This window comes from Muntiacus reevesi, chromosome 6, assembly GCF_963930625.1.
Source record: "Muntiacus reevesi chromosome 6, mMunRee1.1, whole genome shotgun sequence".
Taxonomy (NCBI): domain Eukaryota; kingdom Metazoa; phylum Chordata; class Mammalia; order Artiodactyla; family Cervidae; genus Muntiacus; species Muntiacus reevesi.
Window position 1 is genome coordinate 65,745,865 of NC_089254.1, and position 15,372 is coordinate 65,761,236.

Sequence of the window (15,372 nt, forward strand, 5' to 3'; positions counted from 1 at the left end):
CTGGGGCAGGCATGCCCTGGCTAAATTGGCACAGGTGCTACCCGGCGGCTCTGGAGGGCCATCTGCTACCCCTGGGGACCACCTGCTTCACAGGCCAGGGCCTGGATCACTGAGCTCAACCAGTAGTAGCCACTTCTGAAAAGAGTCATCAGTTCCAAAGGAATCTTTGTGTCTGCATATTTAAAGCCAAGATAATTATTGGTAGTCTCTGCATAACAAATGTAATTTCAATTACACTCTTTTTCTAAATTAAAAACTATTGCTTGTGTGAAATGAGTATTCCCAGTTTTTTAAAGTGCATTTTTAATGTTTTTATTCTAGGAACATTAAAAGCATTGAACAAAAGATTGTCCAATTACTATATAATGTTAACAAATATTCCATATCCTTCATTTCTGTGGCAGCAAGTGAATCTGGTGAACCAGGACTGTGCAGGCTGATTCTCACAGAGATTTTTCAGCCCCAAGGTAGATAGGACAATATTTGAAAGTGTATGGCTACAGAATAGACTTTTTTTTGGGGGGGGGTGCTTTAAAGCAAAGTTACAAGGTGCTGTCAAACACTTCTTCATGGCTTAATATCCATAACACTTAATAATGTGGGTTTTTAAAAAGATTTCTTTATGTTGACCATTTTTAACTCTTTATTGAATTTATTACAATATTGCTTCTGTTTTAGGCTTTGGTTTTTGGCTATGGGGCAGGTGAGATCTTAGCTCCCTGACTGGGGATCGAACCTGCACCCCTTGCATTGGAAGGTGGGCTCTGGACTTCCAGGGAAGTCCTAGTGTTGTGTTTCTTGTGTTGGAATAATGTTGAAACTTCTACTAACACTTAGTCTATTGAATAAAATTAAAAATATGATATGGCCTTCTGATGGTACACAAAAAATATTGCACCAAATAAAAGTGTCATAGTATATATGATTATCTTAGTGTTTCAGGCAGAATCCAAAAAGATGGAACTGAATAGAAAAATCAAACCTGAGATCCTTATTTCCTCACCTCCCTAACTGGTTGCTGTGGCTTTCATAGCCTGGGAACTTATCAGCAGGTAGTCTAGCAGTTGGAGCTGTCACTGTTGTTGATGAAGAGGAGTTTGTTTTTGTTTGGCTGGCATCATGGATAAAAGAACTTAGGAAAAGTGAATATCCATATGTATGCTCTCCATTTGACATTGTATTACCAGGCTTAGGCTTCTCCAGAGCGTTGCTTCTTTACATCTGGAGAGAAGCAATTAAAATATTGTCTGCTAAAATGGATCTTGGATGTTCGCTTTTCTATTTTCAAAAGGCAGGTTGGCTATTTTGCCCTTGAGCCTTAAGAATTGTTGCTGATTGGCTGTTTGTTATTTTTTAATAATATATGGCATGTATCCAAGTAAGCATTCCAATGACCTCGACAATAAAATGTGATTCTTGGCTGCAAGGTCTATTGGGGGATGGCAGGCTGCCAGCCATTCATACATCATTTACAGGTGGCTGTTTCTGACAGGCCAGTGTTAGTTATTGTAAATGAGTGACAGTCCCTATAACTCACCTGTAAGCCTTACTCCACCTGCCCAGGGCATCCAAGGTTCCCCCAGCCTCTTCACCACACGTGTTCCTCCTCCACGAAGACCCACAGGCACAGACCCTCCTGTACACACTTCTGCCCACCCGTGCTCATCAGGACGGGGAGCTACCTTGTATGTGATTGACGATAATTAGGTTTCAACTGCCTTCTGATGCAGAAATACACACTATTACAGCACGGCCAATTCTGCTCCTGCAGTCTTGCCTGTGAAAGGGTATTGATTCACTCTTTCACATTTTTAAAAGGTCATGGCTATAATTCCATCTGAACTGTGCTAAGTGAAAATAGTTTGTAGAAATAATATGGTTGCTTCTTAGTTCCATTGTAATTGAGAGCCACAATGGCTTGTTTTTTCAGTATATTTTAATTACATGTGTCTCCTTGCCCTGTCTTCCCCTGATAAAGTGTTTGTAAAGTTATAAACCAGGTGGCCCACTGAGGCAATGTCTTCTGACTTTTTGGCAAAGAGGATTTTTTGTTTGTTTCCCTACAGTATAAGGTAAGGCCCAACCAAAACTCTGGGTCACTCTGCCTTATTAATTTAAGAATTAAAAACAGGAGACTTGAACTTTTCCCCTGGCACTGTCATCTGCTGCCTGTTTTCATAAGATTAAAATATTTTGACTTTGATGAGCAAGATGCTAAATTTGCTCACTTTCCACAAATTTTCATTGCAGCTAAATAGCCTTTTCTGGGTTGACTAAAAAAATATTCTTGCTACTTATCAGACCATAATAAAACAAATTGGTGGTGAGAGTGTATAGCTCCCACCCTCACAGGTGACAGGAAACTATGAATGATCTGGCATAAATTACTGGAATACTCAGACAGCATTTTAAGACTTTTTTTCCTACATCTTCAGCTTTTCTGAGGCAAAAGAGTTTTAAAATGCTTGAATTGCATGTTTTGGGAAAGTGGGTGATCAGATTTTACGCTCTAAGCCACTCTGGATCTCTCTTCCAGTGAGAGATGGGGGGAAAGTCTCAGCTGTTTCCAGTCTCAAAAATGAGTCCATCATTGTACTTGCAAACTAAGGGGCATAATCTCATCCAGAGCGTGGGGATTTACGCACATAATTACCATCAATGCTAATGGCATTTATGTCTGTACAGCCCCACACATCAAGATGAGAATATATTTCCATGTCTTCATGCTGTGAAAGTCCATTTAATATCATTCATTTTACAACTGATTTTTTAAGATGATGTCCACATTCTGTCATGGCATACGGATGCCTAGTTAAAAGTAAATGGGGGAAATATTGGGAAGGGATGTGATGGCTAAACTTGTTCATGTCGATGAGATATCGCTAAACTCAAATCCATTCATACTCCTTAAACGACAACGCTCTGGTCGGCTTTGAAACTGCTGGCACACTTTTCATAGTGTTATAAATTTATCAGCCTAATGGGACATTTTGTAGATGTTTTCCTCTTTAAGTGCTTTAACAAGAGTAGGTATTCCATTGATCCAAAAATTCAGCTCAGCATCTCATTTCTGAGAGATGAGAATCATACATTTAATGCCTTACCAGAAATTAAGTGGTGGATGGTGCCCTTCATCTCTTCAAGGAAAGAAAATTCACTCTCTGCTGAACTCTGCTCTCTTTTGGTCTGGGAGCATCTCAAGAGCAGGACATGATTTGAAACTGGAAACATCAGTGATCATCGGAATCTGAGGTGGTTCCATCTTTTCATTGATTATATGATTGTCTTTATTCATCAGACCCAACAGCCTATTGAATGGCATCTTCATGTCTATGCTGACCAAGCAAATTCAGATCCAAGTCTTGATTGATCCCTTCCAGGACTTTGACCATTAAAGCAAAATAATGGATCTATCTCTCCTGTCCAATCTCTGACACCCTTATGTTGGAGCCAGCCCAAAGCAAAAGGGTCCCATGCCTAAATCATAAAAATAAGAAGGGGACAGATGTGTGCAGAAGTCCTTCCTGAGAGGGTTGTTTGGGTCTCCTCCAGAGGAACACAGCCTTCTCTGGGAAAAAGAGAAGGGCTTCACAAGAGACCTCAGAAGGCAGCCCAAAGGAGCAAGGTCACTTTTGAATGAGCTAAAGTTGGCCAACAGTGCCCAGCTGGGTGACCTCAGGCAAGCCACTGGACCTCTCTGAACCAGTTTCCTCTTCCATAAGATGGAGGAGGATAAATGCTAAGTGTTTTACCACCTTGAAATTTTATAACTAGTACCATGTATATTTGGCTTTTATAAATATTGGGATTAGAGTGAATTACAGTGAATAACCAGAAGGAAACAGTGATTTCCATGGGATTATGCAGATGAGGAGGTCTAGGGCACTAGATGCCTTGACACAGTAACACTGGTGGATAAGATGCCATCCTAGTGCCAAAGCCCAAGTCCACCCCCAACCCTGATATGTGATTCCTTTGCTTTCAACTTGATGATTTGACTAGTAATAGCCCAGCTACTGAAGCTGCTGTCAGTGGCACTGACATTAAATCCCAAGGGGCAGAATGCAGAGGGTCCTTGGTGAGGAAGTACTAACCTCATCTCAGTACTAGCCTCTTCCCTGGCATCACCAGATTGGCTTGTGGGTGTTGCTTTATCTCACCAATCACCAACAATCTCTGGGCTTTTTCCTCTTGTGACAACTATTTCCTCAATCATACTGATCTCAGAGCTCTTTTTAGCCCAGAAGTCATTGCCCTCCAAATTCCTTTGATTCTAGTCATGCCTTGTCTTCCCCCAGTGCCCTAAAATTGTATGTGGTTCATTTATGGCCCCTTCCACTCCACAGGTGTTTTTGAAAGACCATTGGCCCACTTTAATCATGTGGATTCCCTTATTCTCATTTTTGAAAATATCTTCTTTAGCATTAATTCAGTACTTAATTGGGCACCTACTACAGATAAGCTTCAGGCAAGGAGCTGGGGAGAGCATTGAATGAAACACCGTCTATGACTTCTAGGACTTGACTTGTTCACATTTGTAGGGTGTTAATCAATTGCAAAGGATGTTCACATACATTTTCTGATGTGCTTTCTACAGCAATTTGGAAAAGTACATCTAGCAGATGATATTATTATTTCTATTCAGAGAAAAAATGAAGACAATGAAGACAGAAAGAATAGACTAGTGGCTCAAGGTCCTGCAGGTTAGTAGTGCTGAGTATTGCCTCCAACTCAACGTCTTGCGACTCCAGACATCTTATCTTCTGTCTCCACCATGCACCTGCTCAGAGCCACAAGTCAAGACCGAGGTGTTCCTGGCAGGCCCTTCTCACTGTGTTCCCTGTGTCTGAGATGCAGCTGACCCTGTGAAAGAATGACCCAGGGGGCCCAGTGGCTTAGAAGGGCTGGCGAGGTGTTTAACCCAAGTCCATGCCTTGCTTGTTGGATCTGTGCCTCCCGCGGGTGCTGGGCAAGGGCAGCCATTCACTCGGAAGCTCCCGAGCTCACAGTTGTGTGCTTTTCAAACTTACACCACTGAGAAATATCAAGGTCAGGACATGATTGAAGAACCTTCTCCCTTCTCCTTTAAGTTGCCGTGCTTATATGATATTGTTTTCCACTAAAGTAGGTTCTCTTAAAAATGAGGTTGAGATCCCTAAAGAAATTGCTTCAATCAGCAGCCGGGCTTAATGACTGTTAATGGGAAGTGGAGATAGGATAGTAAGTGTTACTTTGATTAATAAGAGAACTGCAGAGAATTTAAATTGTGCCACTGATGGATTATTTTCTTCAAGCTTGATAAGCACTTCTCATTTGTTCTTAAATTTGGTCAATACTGTTAAAGGCAGCAAAATGAAGTATAATTAATTCTATTACTGCCGCTCAGACCAAGTGTTACTAAGAAATAGATTATGATGCAGACGACAGTAGAAGTCCCAGAGTTGACAGTTTGATGCTTTGAATACCTGTCACTGCTTGTTAGCCTGAAAGAATGAAGAAAATTTCTGTACCCTGATTTCAAGATACCTAAAGCTGTTTTCTCATCTGTGCAGGTTCCACTGACCTAATACAGGGAATATCAATAAGATGATCAACTGATATAGAAATGATCCTGTTTTGGAGGTATGAAGAGTAAATAAAAGATTGAGATATACATCAGTTAAAACCTTATGAGTTGGATGCTCATTTTGAATTAATCACTAAGAAAATGAGATATTGATTTGATGTTAAAAGAAAGCTTTACATATTTCTCTGTTTTAAAAGATTCTGCCCCATATGAACCATGCCTTCCTTTATTTAGCAAAGATACATAAGCAAATAGCACAAAATAATTTTAGTAAACAAATAGTAAATTTACTTTATTCAGAACTTAGTTGATAAACAGATGTAATTGAAAGAAAAGATTTTATTTTAGTATATAATTTTATTTACCACAAAGTACCTAGGATGGCATGAAATTAGACCGACATCTCCCCTTGTTTTCTGTAAACAGCAAGATGTACCAGTGTTTTCTGAACAGTTTTTTTTTTCTTGACACCTTTTAAGCCCCTTTTAAATATGCCTGTCTATTTATTTAAGGAACATAAATCACTTTATAAGTCATGCTAAGATTCATGCCTGGATGTGGATGGATATATACAAGGTCTTACCTACTGCTTTTCAGCATCTTAATTCAGTGATTCTCAGCCTTGTAGTTCATTCTCCAGGGTATCTCTGGTTAATTCAAGGAGTGCTTCCAAGCTCTAAAATGAAAATAAATTAATTCCACTTAACAATTTAAAAAAAAATGATGTGTCAGTCCCACTTTATGGAATCCACCACGTAGCAGCAGGTTTTTACAACTTCAGAGAGACTGGGAACCAAACTCCCCTGAATGTCAGTCCTTCTGTTCACTGTTTCTAGTTCCAAGTCTGGTATTTCTTCCAAAGTGTAGAAAGTCGCTTGGGTGAGTAATTTTGGATGAATATAAAACCTAAGTATGTTGGGCTAGTAGTACTGTTATAAAGTTTCTGTGAAGTTCAATTTCCGTTATTAAAAATGTAAACCTTATCTATTATGAATTGAGGACTAATTCTCTTGCCCACATGTCCCATAAACATAATTTCTTAAGATGGGAGAATTATAAGAAGTACATTTCAGACCAGAATGTGAAAGTCAAGCCATTGTAGAAGCTTTTGGCTGGAAAATGTAACTTTGGAGACAGAGTAAAAGTGTGTAGAGAGAGCTGCAACCAGAAGGCTGCCAGAAGCCCAGGTTCTGAACCTTCTCCTGCCACTGCAAAGCATCAAACGACCTTGGATGAGTCTCCCAATTCCCCCGGAACTAAGTTCTCTTCTCTGTAAAGTGAAAGGTTGGCCCAGCTGGTTTCCTATATCCTTTCATCCTTGAAAATTCTGGTCTTTGAGAAGAGCTCAAGCATGAGATGTTGAAATGATCTTTTTAAAGGCGTTGACTCAAAATGATGTGGTCTGTACAGACAGTAGAAATAGCCACTGTGCTTCAAGCCTGTGATCTCCTAGAGTAGATAATGCACTCTGCAAATGGAAGGTGGCCCCCACCACCTCCCGTGTACCTGTGCTTCTTCCTGGAGGCAGAATGGTGAATCAGTCCGACTCATCTCTGCCTTTAAGAAGCTTAAAGGCTAGTGGGGAGGCAGGCAGTAAGCAAGGGCATAAACCATCGCATGAGTGAGACATTCGTTCAACAAGTATGTTGAAGAGAAGCAAACCAGGAAATGTTTGCATGATAAGATGGGGTCAGAGAAGGCTCTCTGACAGGGAAAACAGAGAGTGAGAAAGCTGACCCAGGGTGGAAGCAGAATAAGGGGAAATAGGGAAGGGAGATGTCCAGGCCTGCTTGCCTAAAAGATTAAGGTGGAAAGAAGCTCGGATCTCATCTGCATTGTCTCATTGCCTTGTCTGCACTTTTCTTCTCTATTTCATATACTTGTGAGGTGTTCTTGTTAACTCAAGAAAAACCACGCAGAGAGAAGATTGTTTCCATTGCTTTTTACCCAGTCATTCTCACCTATAGTAACTCATATAATTTTGCCTTTGGTTTCCCAGATTGCTGCCGACAATTCAAGTTTAAAAACCTCCAGTTGGGTTATTTCCATTCGCACTGTATGTCTGTGTTTGCCCATAGAATTTGGTACAACTTATGACTTCAGAATTACTGTATAATGCTCAGAGGTGTGAAACGCCATTTCGAGTAATGCCTTTCTTCAGTTAATATAGATAAATATTGATGGCAGGCAGCAGTAAAACAAGTCATTAAATTCTCCAGTGCAAGTGTGTCCCACACATAGCTGGAAGCTACAGACATCACACCAGGCGCGGAGAAAACCACTGCGTGTGATTGGAGCGCTTGCATCCCTCAGCTCCCTTTTGCCAAAATGGAAAACAGGGGCGTCTGGGGGGAAGCATGGGCACCAGTGGGAGAGACCGGGCTGGAATCGCACTGCTGCTCCGTTCTGCGCACTGTCTGCCGCCGCCCTGCTGAGTTCCTGGCTGAGGCAGAAACCTGTGAAAAACGGCAGTCAGCAACAAGCAGAGCTCTGGTGCTCTGAAAACAAAGAAACTCTAAAGTAGTAGCCCTATAAAACCAGCTAAAGAGTTGCAGCGTAATAAACCCCCTTTTCCGTTGTCCTTTGATTGTTTGACAGCAGCGTCTTCGTGTCCCTGCGGCACTAGGCTTGGGTCACCTAGGGGGTGTGGCGGGGCTGGCTTACGGTCCCGGATCACGTGGTCGTTGCTTGATTCCTTGGATGAAAAATGAAAGGACCTGTTTCCTCATTTTATAACACCGTCCTCAAGGATGCCAGCCTGGTATAGATGTTGAAACTCCACAGTACGGGGTACCCTTTCTTCAAGGTGTTTTTAATGGGCTCTGGGTTGTCAAAGACACTGCTCTGATAATGAGGCTGTGAGCCCCGAGTGAGGAGAAAGCTCTGTAATGAGGGAGGCGGACAATTTGTTACAGTGATGTGGTTACTTGGCCATAATATCTTTTTGAGGTTTATTAAATCATATAAAATTTCAATTTACACTGTAATATTCTATAAAAGATGGAGCACACAGAAGTAATAAGTATGACAACATTTCTTTCATTTATGAATTGTATTGTTGATTGTGTTAACACTGCCACATCCAGCAGCAGGATTATTTATGTCGGGACAGTAATTTTCTATCTCCAATTTAATTTTGTAAAAGTTAATTACAAATTAGAATAAAATGAATGCAGTTATGGAAGGCAGTGAAATGCTGAGATAGGATGTTATTGGGGGGGAAATATTGACTCAGGCCGCTTGTGGTGGAGATCACTGTTATGGAAACCCAGGGCTTCTGGTCCAATGGTCACCTACCCATTTGTTGGAGGAAGAGAGGTTCTGGGTTTAATCTATAAGGAAATGAACTGTCCTTGGGGGACCTTAGGGAATATCAGTGGTCATTCTAGTGAAACCCCTTTCTTTCTCAGACAGGTCACAAAGCTTGTCCCAGTCACCCAGCACAGAGGTGACAGAATGAGAACTAGAATTCCAGTTTCGGCATACCAGGTTAGTCAACTTTCATTTCACTCTGAGGTGGGTGTAGATTTGTTTCTGCTTTAAAAAGTGGGCAGAGGGGTATGTGGGGAGAGAGGAGGTAGAAAGTTTCTCCAGGTCTTACTGCAAACCAGTCGGTGCCCTGTGAGATGGAAAATTGAAATGCATGTGGCATATCCCAGTCACCTTTTCCTCCCCTGTTGAACTCTTTTTCCACTTCTCCACTGGTAATGACAAAGTTTCTTCAACAGACTTTCTACCAAAGTCAGTGAGCAAAAGAGCCAGTTACAACCCTGCAGGAGTTGCTCCAGCCAACTCAGCCCCCAAGAGAGAAAGCAGCACCAAGCAGAAGTGGACAGAATTCCTAGGCCTGGACATGATACCCCAGTTCTTCACCTCCCTTCCCCGCCATTTCCCCATGTGCACTATGCTCTGTTCCCCTGGGACTTGGCCAACAGTGTTTGCGCCTCTTGCTGAGAAGGTGGGTGAGCCCAGAGGCACCCAAACTACATCACTCCATGTTCACCCCCACTCTTCTCAAGCTTGTGATCTCTTTCTCTTCCCATTCTCAATACCATACTTCCACCATTTGCAATATCAAGATTGACTTGCTAGGTGAAAGACTTTTATATTTAGTTTTTAATAGAGCAAAAGTGACTCTAAATTTGTTAATATTCTTTAGGTTACATAGGACAAATTACAGATAAGTGAATCAGTAATGAAATTTGTAATGAGAATTTCTCAAGTATGAAATGTTGGCGCAAGGAAAGTTAATTGCAGGATTTTACAGCCATTATAGTTTATATCATAAATGCAAAAATGACGAGGGCCATTTAATTACAGTAGGAACACACTAAATTTTTATGGAGTGCCATTTTGTTAAAGAGGTACTCGGAGCATTAAGAGCAAATACCATCCTAACTGTGGGTCCAGGTAGCTTTCACAACATCAAATAAATATGCTATTGCTACAAAATTGTTCCTTAGATACTGTAATTGACACGATGACTAATGAGATGGGTTTATTCTCACAGCTTCACATACTCAATTTACAGTGTCTGAAAGTTATTTTTTTTTGCTATCCACAGACCTGGAAGGAACCAGAAAAATCCCTCTTGGAAAACACTATCTCTGCTGCTTCTCTAATTAACCTTCAAAAATGCATTTTGAAATATAGAAGTTGGTGCCTGGCATAGAAATTGGATTGTCTCAGAAAAAAAAAAAAAGACCCAAGTGCTAATTTGTTCCTTATTAAATATCTGACATGTCAAAATTGCAGGCAGTTAATGTTTTTGGTGCCTTTCAGCAAGGCTGGAGACAGCATTTCCTGTGGGCCAGGCACAGTGGGGTGGCTCTGAGTACCAGTTACCCCAGAAGCCAATGCTGTCCCACTGCACCCTCCCAGCCCAGGTCTCCCTTTTATTCCCCCCACATCCAGCCAGGGACCTATGGGCATAAGATGCCCTGATTTCTATAGAAGGAGGTGTCTAGGGGGACTGACTTAGGATCCTGGAGCATCCCCCATCCTTGTGGGTTTAGGGGATGCACCCCCCTCACCTTGTCACCCCAGGCCTCAGAGGCTCCCAGAATAGGAAAAAAAGAGTTCATAGTAAAAGAGCCATATTCACTCTGGACCCTTGAACATGTTTTAGGTTGTTTTGGAAAGCCAGAGTAGTGGTACCCCACTGTTTTGGAAATCTAGGGTGGTTGCCCCTCTCGCTATTATCCAGTAAAGTTCCCAGGGGGAGATTATTCTAGGCAGTATTTCTCTTCCTAGAAAAAGCAAAGGAACAATATCCGTGGTCTCCCATGTCTAGTCAATGGAACTGGATGTTAAGAACTGTTGATTTGCATGGAGCCAGCAGGCAACAGAGAACCATCAAGAGCATCCAGTTCCAGGACAACAGACAGCACACTCAAGGATGGATTTGGAGCACGGCAGCTATACATTGGTAACTGGCACAGTGACAAACTGTTAATGGTTGTGAATTGGGAGTACTTTACACTATCCTTGAACTCTTCTGTATGCTTGAAATTACTCATGAATTTAAAAACTAAAATAAAAGAATATCATTAGCTGAAACTGGCTGAAATAAATAAAAATGTAAAAAGAACTGTTGATTTGGAAAACCTGGGTTCCAGACCCTGTTCTGCCACAAAGTAACCATGAAACTTTGAATGCTCATCTGGAAAACAAAAATGTAATAATGATCCCAGGTTCCAGGAGATATTGTAAACATCTGATAATTTAGTGAAGAATTTGTAAATATAAGAGCAGGATCTCATATGTTCTTAGCAGCATTGTTCACAACAGCCAAGGGCTAGAGGCAACCCATGTCCACAGATAAACAATATGTAGTATACACACACAACAGAATATCACTCAGCCTTTAAAAAGGGAGGAGACTCTAACACATGCTACAACATGGATGAACCTGGAGGACATTACGTTAAGTGAAATAAGCCAGTCACAAAAGGACAAATGCCATGTGATTCCACTTAGATGAGGTCCCTGGAGTAGTCAGATCCATAGAGGCAGAAAGCAGGATGGTGGTTACCAAAGGAGAATGGGGAGTTACTGCTTAACAGGCAGAGTTTCAGTTTTGCAAGATGAAAAGAGCTCTGGAGATGGAGGTGGGGATGACTGTACAACAGTGTGAGTGACCTTAATGCCACAAAACTGTACACTTAAATGTGGTGATGGCGGTAAACTTTATGTTATGTGTATATATGTTTAGTTGTTTCCTTATCATGTTAATGTGGATATTTGTTTTGTGTGTATTAATTTTATTCTAGGTTAGAATTCAGTTCTAATGTTATTTATTTTGTGGCTCAGACGTTTCAGCCTTTGTCTCCTTCATAGTTCCTGTGGTCTTTTTTAACAGACTCATCTTTTTTTTGGAGCATGTTCCTGTTTTCTGGCCCTCAGGATGCTCTAGGCTCATCTGGTGTATTCCACACCTTGGCTGGGAATCAACCACTTCTCCAAAAGCCCTGAGTCCTTTCATTGGAGACTGGTGTGTAGAGATACAGATATTGAGTTGTAGATGTGTTCATCATCACTGGGGTAGTATACTTTTAGGCCCTTATATCTAACCCCCACCTCTCTCTTTTTGTATATATATTAAAAACCATGAATTTATACTGATACTTATGATTCCAAACTAATACTCCAGGGTTCATTTTATACTGGCTCCTCTTCTTATTTGTAATGTCAATCTCCAACAGTAAAACCCAGGTCTCATTATCTACAATATATTTACTTACTTGTTCAATTCTACCATATACATAAAGCAATTCCAGACCTACTAACCCATACTCCTCTGAGAAAGCTAGCATAGGGACTTTCTGGTGATCCACCAGTTAAGAATCTGCCTGCCAGTGCTGGGGACACTGGTTCGATCCCTGGTCTGGGAAGATGCCACATTCCTTGGAGCAAGTAAGCGCTTGTGCCACAACTACTGAAGCCTAGATGTTTAGAGCCCGTACTCCACAACAAGAGAAAGTGAAAGTCTCTCAGTCATGTTGGACTCTTTTCGACCCCATGGACAGTATTCTAACAGGCTCCTCTATCCATGGAATTCTCCAGGCAAGAATACTGGAGTGGATTGTCATTCCCTTCTCCAGGGGATCTTCCTGACCCAAGGACTGAACCTGGGTCTCCTGCATGGCAGGCAGATTCTTAACTGAGCCACAAGAGAAGCCACTGCAATGAGAAGCCCGAGAAATGCAACTAGAGAAAACCCACGTGCAGCAACAAAGATCCAGCACAGTCAAAAATAAATAAATAAATACTATTTTTAAAAAGAAGAGAAAAAACCAGTGAGGGAATTCCCTGGTTGCCCAATGGTTAAGACTACAGGCTTTCAAGCTCTCACTGCCAAGGGCTTGGGTTCAATCCCTGGTTGATGAATTAAGATCATGCAAGTTGCCCAGCACACGCAAAAAAAAAAGAAAAGAAACACCGCACTTATACACCGTTCTTTTTGTCTTTAGCCTTAGTATCCAGTCTGGATGCAACAGAGTTAATTCATGTGTCACTCCAGTTTGCGTTCCCCCCACATCTTGGTTCCTTTGAATTATTAATTTATTCACCTAGGGGGTATGGGAAGCATTACTATGATCTAAGAGTCAAAGTTGTACATAAGATGTTCTCAGAGAAGGATGGCTCCCTCCTTCTCCCTCCCACCCTCTCAAATCCCCCTCTTCTCTCCACCCATCCCACCTGCCTCCTATAGGTAGCCAACATCCTTGGTTTCTGATTTATCCCCTATGTATTTCTTTTGCACAAGTGATCAGACATCTGAGTATTTTCCTATATTCCCTTCTTACACAAAGGGTAGCATATTCTAGATACTCTTTGGGGCTTTGCTTTGTTTTTTCACTGAATAGTATTAATATGACACGGAATCTTTACATGTTTCAAAATGAGGCATGAGTTTCAAAAAGTTGAGAGGTGCTAGGTGAACTGGACAGTCTTCAACCACTTTGAAATACACAGATTCTTATGGAAGACTAGTCTAGAAGACTAGTCTAGAAAGACTAAATGGTCTTGGCTTTCAAAGATCCTCCAAGGGAAATAAGGAGACAATGCGCATGCACGGGAAAAAATTGTCAGCCTTCAGAAAAGAATTGCATCTTCCTGATCTGTCAGGAGAAAAGTGTCAGACAGCAACAAGTTTATCATAAAAACTCCAGCAGAAAGAGAGCAAAACAATGAGGATCCAAGGTAGCTGAAAACTCCTGGATTTGGAGAAATCCTGAGGTTTGGCTGAAATGGATCCAGCTTCCGAGTCTTTGCAGGTCATGTGTTACTTAACTTCCTTCAGTCCACTCCCTAAGTTGGGTCCCTTATGGCAGTGCTTCTCAGACCCCAGTGTGCACCCAAATTCTCTGACAATCTCTTAAAAATGCAGCTTCTGCCTCAGGAGGTATGAAGGGGGGGCCAAGTTTCTGCATTCCTAACCAGCTCCCAGGTCATACTGGTGCAGCTAGTCCTGGGACCACACTCTTCGTCGCAAGACTTTGTATCGTCTTTGTGATTCAAGAACCAAGAACTTGTTCCTTCAACATAGAATCAATATGCTTGCCCACAATATAAAAAAAAGAGAGAGAGAGAGAGAGAAAAGTTGACTTATACACTCCCAGTTTTGCATTCTCCTGTTTATGAAACTGTCTGGAATTGCTGATCAGATGAGAAGACAATATAAAAACATTAAAATATGGTTACTGGTGCCTGTGATTTATTGCAAAACAAAAGATTTATGTACTGAAAATCAGATCCTAAACCTGTATAGATATGCCTGTTGTGTTCTCTGGAGTCATGGTTGGCGCAGCGGTAAAGAATGTGTCTGCCAATGCTGAAGATGTGAGAGATGAGGTTTCGATCCCTGGGTAGGGAAGATTACCTGGAGAAGAAAATGCCAACCCATACCAGTATTCTCACCTGGGAAATCCCATGGATGGAGGAGCCTGACGGGCTGCATCCATGGGGTCACCAAGAGTTGGACACGACTGAACACACACACACGTTGTGCACGGCAGATTCCACACAGTATTTGCTGAGCTTCTCTGGTATGTGCAACATAGGATTGAAATTAAAAGAAACTTATCTTCTGGTGGATTTTGATTTTAGTTCCATTTAAGGAGGGTTAATTAGACCTTGGACTTGCTTCGTGATAGCAATCAGTGTGGAACACAGTACTTACTGCAAAACCCTCTCCATCTATCTCAGGTTTCCTGAATTGAATTTTTGTTCATGCATATAAAATAAACTCACACACACACTGTAGCTCCTTAATGCCCCTCAAAATGTTTTTGTAAAATATGTGTGCTACTAAGTCCAAGAAAGACAGGAAACATATTTTTCACACCACCTTCAGGCCCCTTTAGTAAGAAAGTACACATAAAAGAACTTTCCGTGGTCAATGTCAATGTCTAAGGGTCAGCACACAAACTGTACAACACCCTTACTAAATAAATAGTGAATTAATTCAAATGTTCTTGGGAAAAGAAAATATTTATATGTTACCAGTAAGCTCTTGCCCAAATCAGACATTTATGGGACCCAGAGCATACTGTCTTCTATGAAAGTAAGACTTGGCTGGATCTTGCTTTAGACACAATCCCTGGTTTCAAGGGAAGTGCCGTTGATTCATCCAAGAGCTTCATGCAAACTTGAAATGAGGACATTTTCTTTCCTTCATGGACTCCCTCTGATTACATTTGATTTTTTAGCCCAGTAATAAGTCTGATTCTGTGGTATGGGTGTGTCCACCTTGTGTCTCAGACCCCTCTCCACATTGTCCTCCCAGCCCAGGCCTCCTGTCT

At 41.5% G+C, this 15,372-nt stretch overlaps 1 long non-coding RNA gene across 1 annotated transcript; it reads left to right on the plus strand.

Annotated features, from left to right (window-relative positions):
- Positions 1-8,405: 8,405 nt before the first annotated feature.
- On the plus strand, positions 8,406-11,047 carry LOC136171128 (uncharacterized). Its single transcript, XR_010663761.1, has 3 exons — positions 8,406-9,055; positions 9,295-9,524; positions 10,131-11,047. It is a non-coding gene; the product is annotated as an uncharacterized lncRNA (long non-coding RNA).
- Positions 11,048-15,372: the final 4,325 nt, after the last annotated feature.